The sequence below is a fragment of the Octopus sinensis genome, linkage group LG5 (assembly GCF_006345805.1).
Source record: "Octopus sinensis linkage group LG5, ASM634580v1, whole genome shotgun sequence".
Classification (NCBI taxonomy): Eukaryota; Metazoa; Mollusca; class Cephalopoda; order Octopoda; family Octopodidae; genus Octopus; species Octopus sinensis.
The window spans coordinates 102,858,147-102,875,784 of record NC_043001.1 but is presented as its reverse complement, the minus strand read 5'-3'; the positions used below and the strand labels follow the sequence as shown (position 1 = coordinate 102,875,784).

The window sequence follows — 17,638 nt, the reverse complement described above, 5'->3', positions numbered from 1 at the left end:
CTTATATTCATACACGTGTGTAAATTTGTACATATGTGTTTATGTGTCTAAGTGTGTTCCAGGCTGAGGCCCAGCATGACACCATGGGCAAGTGTCTGCAGCTCTATGTCAACCAAAGCCTTGAGAGTGAATTTTGGTAGTGTGAAGGGTAGGGGTCTGTCATGGGTATGTGTGTGTGTGCGTGTGCATGCATATATGTGAGTGTATCCCCACCTTGTTTTCCTAACTGTAAACAAATAGCCTTGTCATTAAAGTGTTGTAATTTATCTGCAATCTTTCCAAGCAAGTATGTCATTATTACTTTGCTTGGAAAAACTTAAGGATTGGTGGCAGGAAAAGTATCTGGCAACAGAAAACCTGTGCCAGCAAATTTTATCTGACCTTGCAAACGTAGGAAAGTAGGTGTTCATACACACACACACACACACACATGCACACTTTATTTTTGTATTTGGTTTGCAAGATTCTTATGTGAATTCATGTGTTGAAACAAATTTTACTGTATCTAGGGAGGGTCATTATGTCAATATTAATAACACGTACTGGTTCAGTTCCACTCCTTTATTATTAGTCTGTTGGTTAAATATCTATCCAACTATCTAACTGATCGTTAGTTTAATTTGTTGGTTAAACAGTTGTTCATTTTGTTTTTTATTCATCAAAGTTCTTTCATTGCCATTTGCAAACTTTTCAGTGACTTAGTCTGTTACGGAGTCTATCTGAAACCTTGTTGCTTGTGTGTGTAGAGAATGTGATGTGTGTGTGTGTGTGTTTCTGTCTTAGTGTGTATGTTGTTATGTGTGCATGTATGTGCATGTCTGTACTACCCATTTACCTACCTACTTATTTACTTACTTCCCTCCCTCCCTACCTACTTAATTAGCTAACAATCAGTGTGTGCATTAATATTAGCATAATGACTCTTCCCAAACACAACACACACACACACACACACACACGCGCGCGCGTGTCTTTACAGGGTACAAGAGGTATTTGAGGACATATTCAGTAATTTACTAAAACAACTCTAATGTAGCAAAAATGAAATGCATTTGAATATAAATTTGTTCACATGTTCTCTATAAACTTTGTTATAAGATTATTCTATGGATTCACTTTCAGCTTTGGTGACTGTTTCAATGCAGGCAGGAAATTACTGACAAGCCTGCACTAAATGGTCCTTATTAATTTCCGACATAACCTGGACAATGGTTGTCTTTAGTGAAGCTATAGGACTGTGAAGATGCCACTTAGTCTCCCTTAAATGAAATAATCCATGGGATTTAAATCTAGTTTTGAGGCTGCAAATGTGGTGTTACAAAGTCATAAAGATTGTTTGACATCCATTGTTAGCTTACATGGGCTTTTTGAGCAGGTGTTGTGGCTTGTTGAAGCACATATGGGAGGTGGCTTAACATGATTTTTATGAGTCAACATCTGAAGGATCCACACTTAACCATCTGTCATTGATCTTTGTCAAAGTTGTTCTTGTCAGAGAAGAACCAAAGCATATGTTCATGAGGGGTTTTAACCTTGCTAGCTAAGTGTTTGGTATGGATCAAATGGATTTCTTGTCTTTGCAGACAAGAATTGGCCTTTCTTCAGTACATTTAATTTGTCTTTGTGCACCACAGTTCTGGGAGTCCACTCCAATGCCTGAAGTTCTTTGTTAATAGTCCTTATTAATTTTCTGGGATCATCGTCAATTATGTTCTGAATCCACTGGATGAATTGTGGTGTCCTTATAGTGTCTCAATGTTTACAACATGTTTTGCAGTTGGCACTTGTGCCCATGATAGTAGGGTGCCAAGAGCACCATCCGAGCGTGATCGGTGCCAGAGCAGCCAACTGGCTCCATGCCTGTGGTATGTAAAAGGGCACCATTCGAGCGTGATCGTTACCAACATCGCCTTACTGGCACCTGTGCCAGTGGTATGTGTAAAAAGATTCGAGCAAGGTCATTGCCAGTACCGCCTGACTGGCCCCCGTGCCAGTGGCACATGAAAAGCCCCCACTACACACTTGGAGTGGCTGGCGTTAGGAAGGGTATCCAGCTGTAGAAACTCTGCCAGATCAAGATTGAAGCCTGGTGCAGCCATCTGGTTTGCCAGCCCTCAGTCAAAATCGTCCAGTCCATGCTAGCATGGAAAGCGGACATTAAATGATGACGATGATGATGATGATGAGTCACTACATCAACTAAGAATGTGTTATACTTTCCACATGACATAATGTTAAGTGTGTATTTAAACATATCTGGACTTGCTGTCAGGATTATAAAGCTTTGATGTGTAATTCAGAGAACACAAAATAATCTAGTGAATTGTGAATGCCTTGATTTTTGACCCTTCTCTTTGTAGAAAAAGTTGGATGTGTTTATTTACACGTAAATAAACTTAGATTAATATATTCTTTTCCTCATTCCACTCTGCTAACTGTAGTTATGCCAGGGCACTGCCATGAATACTGATGTATCCATTGTTTGGTGTTTGGAATTTGGTGAACAAGGGAATCTAATGGTGATGCCAATATGTCTCTTGCTGTGATGTAATGCCATTTGGAATTTTACACAATAAAATATCAAGTATTGTTTAACTATTCAATGAAATTCCCTTGTTTTATTGGAGAATATTAATGAGTTGTGATTCTTTAAATCCCAAGCTTTTGTAGTCTCTAGTCTTAACTTGGGACAGAAAGAGGGAGTGAAACTTTTGGCATTATGCTATGGTACCCAGTTTGAGATTAGCATAGCTTTTGATGCCAAAGTTTCGTGGTAGTTCCTTCAATAGCTTCCAGTTATAATTTACTGCATATCTTGCACTTCTTCACTCCAGGGAGTTGTCTTAAAGCTTTCAACTTCTCCCGGTTGTTCAGCTATTGTATTAAGGCAATCTTCTTTGTGTAGGACTGTTGGATTGCTTCCAGTTCAGTAGTTGAGCTCGTCACTATTGCTAGGAGCAATAATCCACCAATAATATACCAATCAAAATTTCATTCATGAGAGTGGCTATATAAAGAGAAAATATTGATTTCACACAGAACTGAAAAGTTTATAAAGCTAATGATTAGCCATAGATTCACTTTAGATCAGATATTAATTTTCCCTAAGATAGGATGCCTACCTAATGTAGGTAATAGGAGCTTATATGTAGTTACTAGAAATAGCAGCCAAATAAATTTGTGTCACACTTTGGTGTTTTAAAGAAAAAGAAAATGTCAGATAATGAAGTCCTTGATTTGCTGTCTGAAAAAATTGTGACACTCATGGCTTGAATGCCTTTGATAATAAATCTACTGGATTAGAGTTTATGTGGGGCTAAACAACAAGGATTTATCATTATCTACTAAAGATCTACTAATAAATCTACTAATAAATCTTTAAAATTATGTAACATCTGTTCCATTTGGTCGTTTTTACATTGATACTAGAGTGCATTGCTTTTAAAGTTGAAATGGAACGAAGATTTCTATATGTTTATGACTTGAACCTCGATGCCGCTTTAGGCTTGTCCTGTGCTCAGTCACTGATTGTGATGCTTAGTTTTTGTTCTGATTACTTTCAGCTATGCTAAAAGTGGTCATTACAGAAGCTCTGATGATACTTCCATGTCAGATACTATTCTTCCTTAGTCTTCTAGCCTTTGTCTTTTACAAGGATCTTACTTGAAGTGATTATATTAAATCTTTAACTAAAGTAGTCGCTGTGAAAGTGGGTTCTCTACATTGAGCTTCCCTCTATATTCTGAATGTATTCTTCATCTTTGTAAAGTCTTTGATTTACTGTTATATGGAATATTGTTATCTCCTTTGGATTGGTGCCTCTGCCGGTGCTCCATTACTGGTTGTTTTGGCAATTTAATTACTTCAACCCTTCTCACCCACTTTCTGGCAGATTACTTCTTTGTCTCTTTCTCATATAAATACTTTTGTGTTTGTTCTTCTCCTGAACTTTCTTCTCTTGTTTCTTCTCTGCAGTTTTATAATTCGAGTGACTCCTTTTTCTACTGATACTCATTCTGTCACTGCTCTCCTCCTCTCTTGTAACAAGAGTTCCGACTCTGGTAGTGTCCAACCCCACTCCCACATCATCATCATCATCATCATCGTTTAGCGTCCGTTTTCCATGCTAGCATGGGTTGGACGGTTCTACTGGGGTCTGTGAAGCCAGAAGGCTTCATCAGGCCCAGTCAAATCTGGCAGTGTTTCTACGGCTGGATGCCCTTCCTAACGCCAACCACTCCGTGAGTGTAGTGGGTGCTTTTTACGTGCCACCCGCACTGGTGCCAGACAGAGCTGGCAAACGGCCACGAACGGATGGTGCTTTTTATGTGCCACCGGCACGAGGGCCAGGCGAGGCTGGCAACGGACACGAAACGGGGCGGTGCTGGCAACGGTCGCGAAACGGAAAGTTCTCTTACATGCCACCGGCACTGGTAACACATCTGCAATTTCCATTGATCGATTTCGATTCTGATCGTCACTTGCCTCAACGGGTCTTCACAAGCAGAGTTTTGACATGCCACCGGCACTGGTAGCACATCCGCAATTTCCATTGATCGATTTCGATTCTGATCTTCACTTGCCTCATCACGTCTTCACAAGTAGAGTTTTGTGTCCCAAGAAGGGAAGGTATGCATACGTAGGCTGGCTCCATCCCATGTAGAAGGCCATGGGTTATGGACTCACTTGTCCTGCCGGGTCTTCTCGCGCACAGCACACTTCCAGAGGTCTCGGTCTCTAGTCATTTCCTCAGTGAGACCTAAAGTTCGAAGGTCGTGCTTCACCACCTCGTCCCAGGTTTTCCTGGGTCTGCCTCTTCCACAGGTTCCCTCAACCGCTAGGGTGTGGCACTTTTTCACACAACTATCTTCATCCATTCTCGCCACATGACCATACCAGCGCAAACGTCTCTCTTGCACACCACAACTGATGCTTCTTAGGTCCAGCTTTTCTCTCAAAGTACTTACACTCTGCCGAGTGTGAGTACCGGCATTACACATCCATCGGAGCATACTGGCTTCATTTCTAGCGAGCTTACGCATATCCTCAGCAGTCACGGCCCATGTTTCACTGCCATGTAGCATGGCTGTTCGTACACATGCATCATACAGTCTGCCTTTCACTCTGTGCGAGAGGCCTTTTGTCACCAGTAGAGGTAAGAGCTCTCTGAACTTTGCCCAAGCTATTCTTACTCTAGCAGTTACACTTTCAGCACACCCGCCCCCGCTGCTGACTTGGTCACCTAGGTAACGGAAACTATCAACTATTTCTAGTTTTTCTCCCTGGAAAGTGACGGAAGTTGGTCTCAGAGCATTTTCAGTGTTTATTGTTCCTGAGCATCTGCCACATACAAAAACCATCTTCCTAGTTAGCCTTCCTTTGACATTGCTGCATCTCTTATGTGTCCATAGCTTACACTTGGTGCATCTTATAGAGTTTCTACCTACACCTTTTCTACAGATCGAGCAGGGCCATCTACCTGAAGGTGTTTGTGATTTGTCTACCTTCCTACTGATTACGACTTTGGTTTTAGCTAGATTGACTCTGAGGCCCTTCGATTCTAATCCTTGTTTCCACACCTGAAACTTCTCCAGTTCTGATAGCGACTCAGCAATTAGAGCAAGGTCATCAGCATAGAGGAGCTCCCAAGGGCATCCTGTCTTGAATTCCTCCGTTATTGCCTGGAGGACTATGATAAATAGGAGGGGGCTGAGTACTGAGCCTTGGTGGACTCCTACCTCTACCCGGAATTCTTCACTGTACACATTTCCAACCCTCACCCTACTAGCGGCGTCCCTGTACATGGACCGCACAGCTCTCACTAACCATTCATCTATCCCTAGTTTCCTCATTGCCCACCAGATAAGGGATCGGGGGACCCTGTCGAAGGCTTTCTCCATGTCAACAAAAGCCAGGTACAGGGGCTTATCTTTGGCTAGGTATTTCTCCTGCAGCTGCCTTACCAGGAATATAGCATCAGTAGTACTTTTCCCTGGCACAAACCCAAACTGCATCTCATCTAAACTAACTCTCTCTCTAATTAGTTGGGCTATGACCCTCTCCGTAACCTTCATCACCTGGTCCAACAGCTTGATACCTCTGTAGTTATTTGTATCTAGGGCATCACCTTTACCTTTGTAGCAGTTGACTATTATACTGCTACACCAGTCATTGGGTATGACCCCTTTGTGTATCACCTGATTAACTATACGGGTGACTAGGCTATAGCCGACACTACCAGACATTTTGAGCATCTCTGCAGTGATTCCTGATGGGCCTGGGGCTTTCCCTGTCTTCATGCTTCTAATTGCCTTAGCTACCACGGAACTATCAACTCGGATAGCTGGTCCCTCTGTTGGGTCAACATTCGGCAGACTCTCTTTATCCCATTCATTTTCTTCATTCAGCAACCTTTCATAGTGGCATCTCCAAACCTCTCTCTTTGCATCCTCATTTAGCGCAAGTGAACCATCTTCCATGCGAACACACTTCTCTCCTACCACATCACGATTCTCTCTCACACACTGTCTTGCAACACGAAACACCTCCAGTCTTTGGTCCTCACGGCGCAGAACATTGGCAAATTTTTTCTTATCTGCTTCCCCTCTGGCTAAATAAACCTGTCTCCTAGCTTCTCTTTTGGCAGTCTGATACAATCCCCTGCTACCCCCATTTTTCCAGATCTTCCAAGCCTGTCTCTTTTCTCTAATAGCCCTGTCTACAATATTGTTCCACCACCACGTTATTCTAGGTCGAGAGGGGACTTTGCACCAGCCACAGATCTGGTCAGTGGCTCTCACCAAATATCTGTCTTGTAAAACTCTTTCTTTTCCCCTTTCCCTGATATTCTTTTAAACCAGTTGTTCTCAACCATCTTTTGCCTATGGGTCCCTGTGATTCTTATTTTACTCGGGTGGACCCTCATAGTTATTTGACATTTAAAAAAACCTCATCATCGTTTAATGTCTGCCTTCTATGCTAGTATGGGTGGGACAGTTTCACAAGAGCCTGCTAGGTAGAAGCCTGTACCAAACTTCGGTGACTGTTTTGGCAGGATTTTTACAGCTGGATGCTCTTCCAGTAGACTTAGTGCTTTTTATGTGGAACCAGCACAGGCGAGGTCAGTTTTGACAAGGTTTTTACAGCTGGATGCCCTTCCTAACACCAACCACTTTACAATGTGGACTGGGTTCTTTTGGCACCTACACTGACAGGATCACAATCCTATAATATTTTTATAATTAAATATTATTAGGAATTGTTGAACTATTTTGTGTATTGTATAAATATAACTGATTTGTTGCACATCAATTTTGACTGCAAAACCTTATATGGACCCCTGAGTTGAGAACCACTGTAAACATAGTGTTGTTTTATGATTTTTAGGGTAGTTTCTCATTAGATTTTTTTTTTCTTTTGAATCTCTCAACAAAGTGGTTACTTGAGGCCTGTTTTTCTTACTCACTGCTTGAGGGGAGTGACTTTAAAAGAAACAAACAAAAGAAAAAAATCTTTTGCCAACCTTGTTTTATGAACTTAGGTATAATATTGCTTAATACTGAGTGTGTATGCTATCAGGATGACATCTACTTGAAAATATTACCATTATTCTTGTATCATTCTGATATCTGGCTGAAATTCTTAGGATTCAAACAAAATAAGCTTATGTAACGATATTTTGTCTTTCGTTTTATATATTTGATTCATTATATAATAAGAAATTTTTCTGCTTCCATGTTTATTTCTTGATAATTTTGTTTAAATCAACAGCTTTCTCTGAACTAGGCAATAAACTTTTTAATTAATTTTATTTTGGGTATATTCATAGTTTTCAACTTTTGGTTAAATTGGTTTTGGTTCCAGATTGCAACATCAACATTACAAGAGCCATTCAAATTTAGTATTTGTCATTATATCAAAAACTTTACATTTCCATCTTTGAAAAGGAAACAATTGACATCTTTTGGGCTTGGCTTTTTTTTTTAAACTTTTATTAATATTTTTCCATTCCCATTTACTAAACTTTGGATAAATCTGTTTCAAATATTTTTTACATTTTTATTATGTTTTTCCCCTTAAAATTAAATATACATTAAAAATTTTTATATTTTATCATTTTATCAATTTCTATTTTACCTTCATCATAAAGTCAAGTACTTTGTTAGCCTGTCAACAGGAATTCTAATTCTACAAATCTAATACTTCAGTATTTCAAGGAGTCAGTTTTAAAACATTCAATTTTGTCTGAACTCATCAATACTCCTGATTAATTTGTGAATATGAGTGGAAAGGTCTTATACATTCATTTATGCAGACATCCAGCCACATATTTGTGTATGTTGTGTGGTGTACATGCCTACTGTTTTAATAATTCCTGTTATTGGACTATGACCATGCTGTAGCACCACCTTCACAAGTTTACAACACCATAATTAGCCCAGTAGTAATTTTTAAGACTCTGATACTTATTTTATTGAACTCTATTTGTCCAACTACTAGATTACAGGACATAAACAAATATATGCTGCCTGACTGGCACCCATGCCAATGGCATGTAAAAGGCCCTATCTGAATGTGGTCATTGCCAGCACCCCCACCCCGACTGGCTCTTCTACCGGTAGCATGTAAAAAGAACCATCTGAGTGTGACCAATGCCAGTGCTGCCTGACTGGCTTTCATGCTGGTGGCATGTAAAAAGCATCCACTACACTCTCGGAGTGGTTGGCATTAGGAAGGGCATCCAGCTGTAGAAACTTGCCAGGTGAGATTGGAACCTGGTGTGGCCTCCTGGCTTGCCAGTCCCCAGTCAAACCATTCAACTCATGCCAGCATGGAAAACAGATGTTATATGACGATGATGATAATGATGATATGGACACACGCACAAATGCCTCAGTATATCGTGTCCAACATGTTAGCATGGACAAATTGGATGTAAATATAAATGCTGTAGTGCAATTTGTAGATGAAAATTGTACAGAAACCTCTAGGGGTAATTGAGGAATCCCACCATCCAAGATCTTCCTGAATACCAAAGGCAACTGCCTTCTCCAGTTTCAGTTCGCCAACTCACAGTTCTGTACTTAGAGCGATGCCATCCACTCTTGTCATTTTTGCCACTTTCAACCCACCGTTCTATAAATTTGCTCAATGACAGCACCTCCCAAACATTTTCTGAAATCTTTCCCCAAATCACAGTCAAAAGAATGTTCCATCCATCTTTGTTGAATAATTTCGATGTATGATGTGTTGTTGGTTGTGGTGGTGGTGGCTTCATTGTTAAAAGTTTTCATTTTCTGTTTGTCTTGAAATTTGTTGTTGCTACTACTGCTTGTAGTAATGGCTTTGATGTTTTCTTCAGAATTTTCCATTTTCTGTTATCTTCAAATTTCTGGTACTTTATGCTGTCATCTGTTTTCACAGCGGTGACATAATACGTCACACCTTTTGGGCACAATGGGCTACTTGATTTGAAAAGAATTTGAACTTGACCCCACCTGCAAGTTCATATGCTGTTTGTCTTGATATGAGGTCACTGTGTCATGCACATATGGTTATAATGCATCTGCCTGGTGTACCCTTATCAGGTGTGTAGTCGTCATGGGTATATTGGGCTTTGTATATTTTATCTCAGTATCATTTTGATAGCATGTGCTGCTCTCTCACTCAATGATGATGATGATAATAATAATTTTGTATTTTGGCACAAGGCCAGCAATTTTAGATAGAGGGGCTTCGTTGATTACATAAATCCCACTTCTTTACCACTATTTGAATTCGTTGGCCTCAGGGAGATGAAAGGCAAAATTGACCTTGGTAGGGCTTGAACTTAGAATGTAAAGAGCTAGAACAAATAGCACGAGGTATTTTTCAACAATCTAACAATTGTGCCAATCCACCCCCTCCCCTAACAATAATAACAATAATAAATGCACAAAGCTATTGTAATTATTTACTTAGCTGAGACTGGTGCACCTTGGTATCTCTGAGAAATGGAAAAAGATGTTACTTTCATTTGCTGCCAGATTTGAACATGGTATATCCCTCCTACAAAATCTTTCTTCTCATAAATTTTCTAAGGTTTCACCATTTCAGCTTTCCACAAGAACTTGCAATTTGAAGAACAGATTTATTTAAGGAAGCATTCTCCTTTTAAATGAATAGATTGATGAGGCATTTATCTCTAGGGCTTCTTGTTTATTACAGAGTTAACTGACATCATATAGTATCTAGTTTTCTGTATTTATCCATGACTTCTTTTAATTCTTTTCTTTTTTTTCTTAGATGAGTTATATTGATGTAGATGTTTATGTAGAAATTGCCAGTGAATGATGTCAGTGATTCTTTTTTTTTTGCAATTCTGTTTAGGGGAGAAAAACAGATATTCTTTACCAAAGAGTCAATCATTCAGTTGTACATATACACTTAGTACGTTGTGTGTGTGTTTATTTTAAAAGTTAATCCTTCTATGAATCAGTAAGATCCTTAGAGTGGTGTTTAGTGTAATAAGATAATATTAAACTACATATCCTGGCAAAAAAAAAACAACACTAAAAAACAAAACAAAATACTGAAAAAAGTCATTTAAACCCATGATGTATGACTCACTCTCCAACATCTTCACTTCATTGTATTCTCATCTCTTATTCACTTATTGACTTTTTTCATCACATTTTAAAATTAATTCAACAAATTGTAAAATTAATGTGTTTTGTTTCTTCAGATAATTTTTAATAAATCTTTGTGTGTGTTTGAATAAATTCATGTGTGTGTTGAGATGGAGTTACCTTCAGTATTTAGCAAATCTGTCTCTTCATCTAACAATATAATCCTGCTTGATTTCTTTTGGCAAACACAATTTGGTTGTATCTTTACCTGCCGCAGGACATTGTCCCTAGTTATAGAAATTGCTTTTATTTCCTTGCACTGCTTTGTTCCATTGTAACAATTTCAGTGTAAACTTCTTCACTACTACTGTATGTAAAGATATATATCATCTTCATTGTAACATCAACTTTTCTATTCTTGGATGCATTGGATAAAATTCATTCAAGTAGACATTCTCTGGTCAGATCCTCTTCTGTTACCAACCATTACCTGTTTTCAAGTAATATAATATTTTTGTTACTTATTTGAACACAAACAGCACAATGGCTGGACATTATCAGGGTCAGGAGAAAATAGGAATTAGGGAGAAATAGAGATAAAAGTATATTAAAGTACAGATAAGACCAGATTAAAGGTCCTAAACTCAACAGAGTAAGAATTTAGTCAGCTGTAGTGAGAATGAGTTGTACTTGTGATTCAAAAGGGCGGCATAGTCACACTCTGTGTCATACTGAATCTCTCTGAATACTACATTAAGGGTACGCATGACTGTGGAGTGCTCAGCCACTTGCACGTTAACTTCACAAGCAGGCTGTTTGGTTGATCATTTTAACTTTTAACTGGGACACACATCATTGTAAGTGACCGAGAGCCAGAAGAGCAGACTGAGTCTTCAGTATGTCACTAGGGAGTCTAAAACTCAAGTGACCTTATGATAATACATTAAAGATTTACAGTGACATAGGATACCAAATGTGGAATAGTGTTCACTGTGACTAATACACTAAAAAAAAACATCTTTACAGATGATTATAAAATTTGACTGTGGAAGGATTAGAACTCAGAATCATTGCCTTCTAGGTAAGTCAGCAATAAGTATATTCATATCTGACCATGTTAGCCATTGTGCATTCATCCAGATTTTAGATTCCACATTTTAGGTGCGGTTGGTTAGCTTTTTGAACATGGGTTATTCAGTTTGTTTTGTGTGAGCAGTCCTCAAGTTAGCTGCTGGAGAATGAGATCCAGTATACACAAAAGCTCGGTAATAGTCTCAAAATTAAATATTGATCATGTATCATAATTTCAATGTATTATTCCATTTATTAAATGGTGTTTTACTCTTGTCTTTCAGTCTGGTTTTGTTTATGGCTCCATGTTCTTTATAAAACTGCAGCTAGTCATATAACTCTGTGCATTTCAGTGAGGATATTTTCAATTTTATATCCTGCCTTGGGAAGACATTTTGCTCTGGTTAATTTTCTACCTTAACTACTTTATTTTCAGTCCGCTTTCATATTGACTCACTTAGTGGTGGGCATTCACAATGTTGTTTAAATTGAAGACCATCTCATCACTTTTGTATATATACCTATCTCACAATTGGTAGCATTTTACTCACCTCATATGTCATATTTAACATATAACTGATATTTAAGTATCTATACATTAATCATATGTGTCTAATGGTAAACCAACAATATTAATTTCTGTCATTGAATCACAAATGAGTTGCTTATTTTAATTTTAACTGTTAAATTTCCTTGTCTTTAATTTTGCCAAATGAATGAGGGAAAAGAGAAGGGATTACTTTTAACTTTGGAGATTAAGTTCTTGTATATTTAAAGGTATCTATATACATTACTGTTCACATATACACATACTTCATACTTACAATCATACATACATGTCTATGGGTATGTGTGTGTTTATTTATTTATATCTTATTTCTATAATCTATCTATTAAGTAGATCTGTTTATGCGCCTTTCTGCTTCTCTCTCTCTCTCATCTCTCTTTCCATCTCCTAGTCTGTCTGGCTCTCCTATCTCTCTATGTCCATTCCTCTCCCCATCTCTCTATCTATTTCTCTTTCTATATCTGTTGCATTCTCTTTCTCTTTCCATTCATCTGTCTGTCTGTCACTGTCTTCCCTCTCTCTCTTTCATTCATTCATTTCTCTATATCATTGTCCACTCTTGCTCTATCTGTGAGTCTCATTTACCCTTCCCTCTCCTTCCTCTCTCTCTCTCAATATCTGTGAGACTATATATTTTTACATATTCTATGTGCTCAAAGCAGTATTTATCCTCACCTCACCCCCACATAGGCATTTCTACCTCATACGCATGTGCAAGCACACATTAATCTATTACGTGTATGATTCTCTCTTTTATTATCCTCTCAAATAGTTTGACTTTATATTATTTCTCTTTCTCTAAATCATTTGCATACTTCAGCCAGCAGCCATTTGTCTCTTCATTTGTGTATTAATTTCCTTCTCTATCCCACATTATCATATATCTTTATATATACACATATACACATATAATTATTTATATATATATTTCTAAATTCATGTGTTTCTGTGTATAGTGTATGAAAGGAAAGGTCTTCATTATTTTCTCATACATATTCTTGTAGTTCATTGACTCATCTGTATGGCCGTGTTATAAAATGCTGAAGTATATTAATTCAGTGTCTTCTCTTGAATATGTCTGGATTTGTAATGTTCCCTCTAGACATTTACTGTGCTTACTACACAAATCTAGATTTTACTTCTGTTTGGTTACTTTTCACTAACTTAATGTTCATGTAATTATACACCTGACTCTGTCTATATGTGTGACCCTGTCTTATGATTCTATTCTGTTTTGTTTTACTGTGTTTTGTGTGTCTGTGTATGCGTGTTCATGTTCTGTATTCTGCATGTGTGATGCTTGTATTGTACTGTATATTTGTTAGGCTATATTCAAAGTATGTTGTGCTATACACGTTGTTTGCTTTGAGTCATGTGTTGTTGTGCTGTGCATTGTGTTGTTCTATGTGCTGTGTTGTTAGTACTGTATTGTGGATATGTCTGTTGTGTGTGAAGTGCATTGTTGTTTAACACTAGGTCAGCTCTGACTGATTGATGGTGTTTTAGCCAGGACCATCTGATTGTTTTAAAGTTATCTTTAACTACATTAAACTACATTATTCAGTGTAACTTCCCCTTTTGCATGAAAGTGGACATGATATGAGAGAAATTTGGCTGCTATCTTTGAGAGCTGATTGACAACCTATAAGGTTCCTTAATAGCATGTGTGTGCATGTTGATTTTTATTGTGCATTTGAATAAATTGTGTGCCATATATACCCTGGTGTTTAAAAGAGGTTCATTATTTTTCCTGCCTGCCATAAAAACCAATTAAGAGCTGGCATCGGAAAAGTCATCAGGGTGTAAAGCCATGCTCAGCATGTGCCAGCATGGAGAAGTGGACATTAAATTAATGAGGAGGACGACAGGGATAAAGATATTGAAGGGGATGAGTGATTGAAAGCAAATCTACTGGATACAGACCAAACGCGCTCACACAAAAAAAGTTTTTAGAAGTGTACACATTGAGCTAACTTAGATTCATTAAACTCATCTTGCTGAAACTGAGCTGAATTTCATTTTTTTTGCCCTCTAATATGCGTATGCATGCACACAAGTGCACACAGTTGCATGTCAACATGCAAAGTTTTATGTGCATTCAAAATTGTGTGTACATGTGTGTAAGTGTTCATGATATGGTCATATGTGTTGATGTTTTATGTGAGATAATGTATATGTGTGTGTGTGTGTATGTGTGTGTGTGTATATATATATATATATATATATATATATAAATTTATGTATATATCTATATGTATGTTTGTATGAATGAATGTATATATATATATGTATGTATGTATATATATATATATATAAATTTATGTATATATCTATATGTATGTATGAATGAATGTATATTTGTATGTATGTATATGTGTATATATATATATGTATGTATGTATATATCTGTTGGTGTGCATGCATGCATGAATTAACCTCGTGCGTTTAGCATACCTATCCTTCAAGGTATCCAAGGGGAGCAATTTATATTTCTCACTGTAACTTCAAATGAATTTGATGGATTCAGTGCTAAATCTTTCTTGGATTGTTCCCAATTGTTATTCTGGAACAATTTCCTTGACACACAAATTGTATAGAATACCTTTTGATCTATTTATATTAAATTCTACTCAACCACTTCATGTATGCTACCTATAGAAACATTTGATAGGAATTGTAATATTGGGAACAATAGCTGTGTTTGGTTAACTGATTTCAACCAAATGTTGCTCATTGATGAGCTTGCTGGTAAACGATTCTCTGAGAATATTAGTTAGTTCTGCATGCGTTAATATTACCAAAGCTGGCATCGCTTTCATTCATGCTTGCCTATTATATTGAGAGTTAAACCCAACTTTTTGTAATCTATGAACTGAAGTTCTTGTGCCATTAGATAAATTTGAGTCTCTACTCATGAAAACACTTCAGATAATTAGAGTGTATTTTAAGCCTTTCGTAAGTGTACATTTCCCACAAATACCTTAGTTAAGTATCCAGAATTCCGTAAGTTGTGTTCAAGGATGATATACTTCTGCATCCTGCATCCAAAGTTAACGATCTGTTACTCTCTTACTTGTTTCAGTCATTTAACTGCAGCCATACTGGAGCACCGCTTTAGTTGAGCAAATCAACCCCAGGACTTATTCTTTGTAAGCTTAGTACTTATTCTATTGGTCTCTTTTATCGAACCGCGAAGCTACGGGAACATAAACACACCACCATCGGTTGTCAAGCGATGTTCGAGGGGCAAACACATACACACACACACACACAAACATATATACATACACATATGATGGGCTTCTTTCCAGCTTCCGCCTACCAAATCCACTCACAAGGCTTTGGTTGGTCTGGAGAAATAGAAGGAGAGAGAGTATCCAAAATTATGTGCTCCTTGACATGCAACCACTTCAAGATGTTATGCAGTAGACCGACTGTAATTTTCTGTATCCCTTATCTGTAAGCCAATGGCCAGATGAAACAGTGTGTTAATCCTTACCTGACCCCTAGAATAAAGACCATGGAGTTATATTTTGGCAGCAACACTTGGAAAAGTTGTCTTACTGAATTCAGAATTCCCCTCAACTCTCTGCTGTTTGTTTGCAAACCAGAATGACCAGAGCATCAACACTCTTAGCCTGTGCTCTGTGGTGCATAGAAGCTACATGTCTCCCAAAGTCATCTGATTGGGGATAGCAGTTTTGGAAGATTTTCTGATAGTTGATAGCCACCAGATGAGTTGATATTTAGGGAGAGGTGGGGTGAGTGGGGGAAATAGAAAATGTAGAGAGGAAGGTTGTTTCTGATGATTTCTTCACTATTTTTCATATATTTTTTCTATTTCACAAATGATGGGGATTGTTGATAAACATATCCTATTATATTTTTGGGACTAATACAAAACTGAAATATAACTATATCTTCAGGTTTCCTTTACTTGCTCAATCTTCACTATTTCTAAATACAGATGGCTTCTGTACCGGTGGCACGTAAAAAGCACCAACCAATCGTGGCCACTGCCAGCCTCACCTGGCACCTGTGCTGGTGGCACGTAAAAAGCACCCACTACACTCACGGAGTGGTTGGCATTAGGAAGGGCATCCAGCTGTAGAAACATTGCCAGGTGAGATTGGAACCTGGTGTGGCCTCCTGGCTTCCCAGACCCCGGTCGAACCGTCCAACCCGTATTAGCACGGAAAATGGACGTTAAACGATGATGATGATGAGATTGCTCATAACCATAAATGTGACTTCATTTAACTTCATAATTATGTAAAAAAAACTAATGACTAAGACACTTCATACATTTATTTTTAAATATTTATGTACTTTAGTCAGAGGGCAAAAAAGGTGTTGCTATGACTTTTTTGCAGTGCCTTCAAAATTGGCAGGGGCAAAGGGGCAAAAATACCAATCATTCCCAGAATGGAGATCTAGGCTGAATGTTTGCAACAGTGTGGATTTTATCTAATGGAGTCAAAAGTCAGGTAGTTGTGTAAAAGCACGTGTAGATTTTATTCACCAGGTTTCCACCCAGTTTCTACAAGCCAAAGTCAATTAGGAGGCCTGGGTTGACCTAAGGCTATTGCAGAAGTCTCTCTGGCCCAGTGATGAGCAGAGAGATCAAACGTTTGAAACTAATACCAATAAACTAACTTTGTGGCTATACCTGTGTTCTGAATTCTTTTCTATTTAATTTGTTTCAGTAATTTGACTGTGGCCATGCTGGAGCACCGCCTTTAATCAAGTAAATTGATCCCAGGACTTACTCTTTTTAAGCCTAGTACTTATTCTATTGGCCTCTTTTGCCAAACTGCTATGTTATGGGGATGTAAATACACCAGCATCACTTGTCAAGTGATGTTGGGGACACACACTCACACACACATACATACATACATACATACATACATATATATATACATACGATGGGCTTCTTTCAGTTTCTGTCTACCAAATTCACCCACAAGGCTTTGGTCGGCCTGAGGCTATAGCAGAAAACACTTGCTCAAAGTGCCACACAGTAGGACTGAACCCGGAACCATGAGGTTGGTAAGGAAGCTACTTACCACACAGCCACTTCTATGAATGCAATACGTTTGCAGTGAATAGAAAATTTAATGCCAACTGATCATTATATGCTAATAATTTACATTGACAGACTAACTAAAACATGATATTGTTTTGGCATTATCCATTCAAGATTTATAGATCTTCATATCTGATTTGCTTCTTGCATATGAAATACATTTGCAGATGTTTTTATCTGATATACTTCTTGAGTTGAAGAATATTTGTATTCTATTTGCCAAGATTTGTATAGAAGCAGAAAGAACGCTGCTAACCTGAGTCCTTTTTGAAGTAGGCAGTCTTCCCAAAAAGTTATTGCATC

General features: G+C 38.0%; 1 protein-coding gene across 1 annotated transcript in view; it reads left to right on the top strand.

The window, feature by feature from the left end:
* LOC115212233 (serine/threonine-protein kinase greatwall-like) overlaps nucleotides 1–17,638 on the top strand; it is a 788,337-nt gene that overhangs the window by 138,505 nt on the left and 632,194 nt on the right. The gene's annotated exons all lie outside the window — the stretch shown is intronic.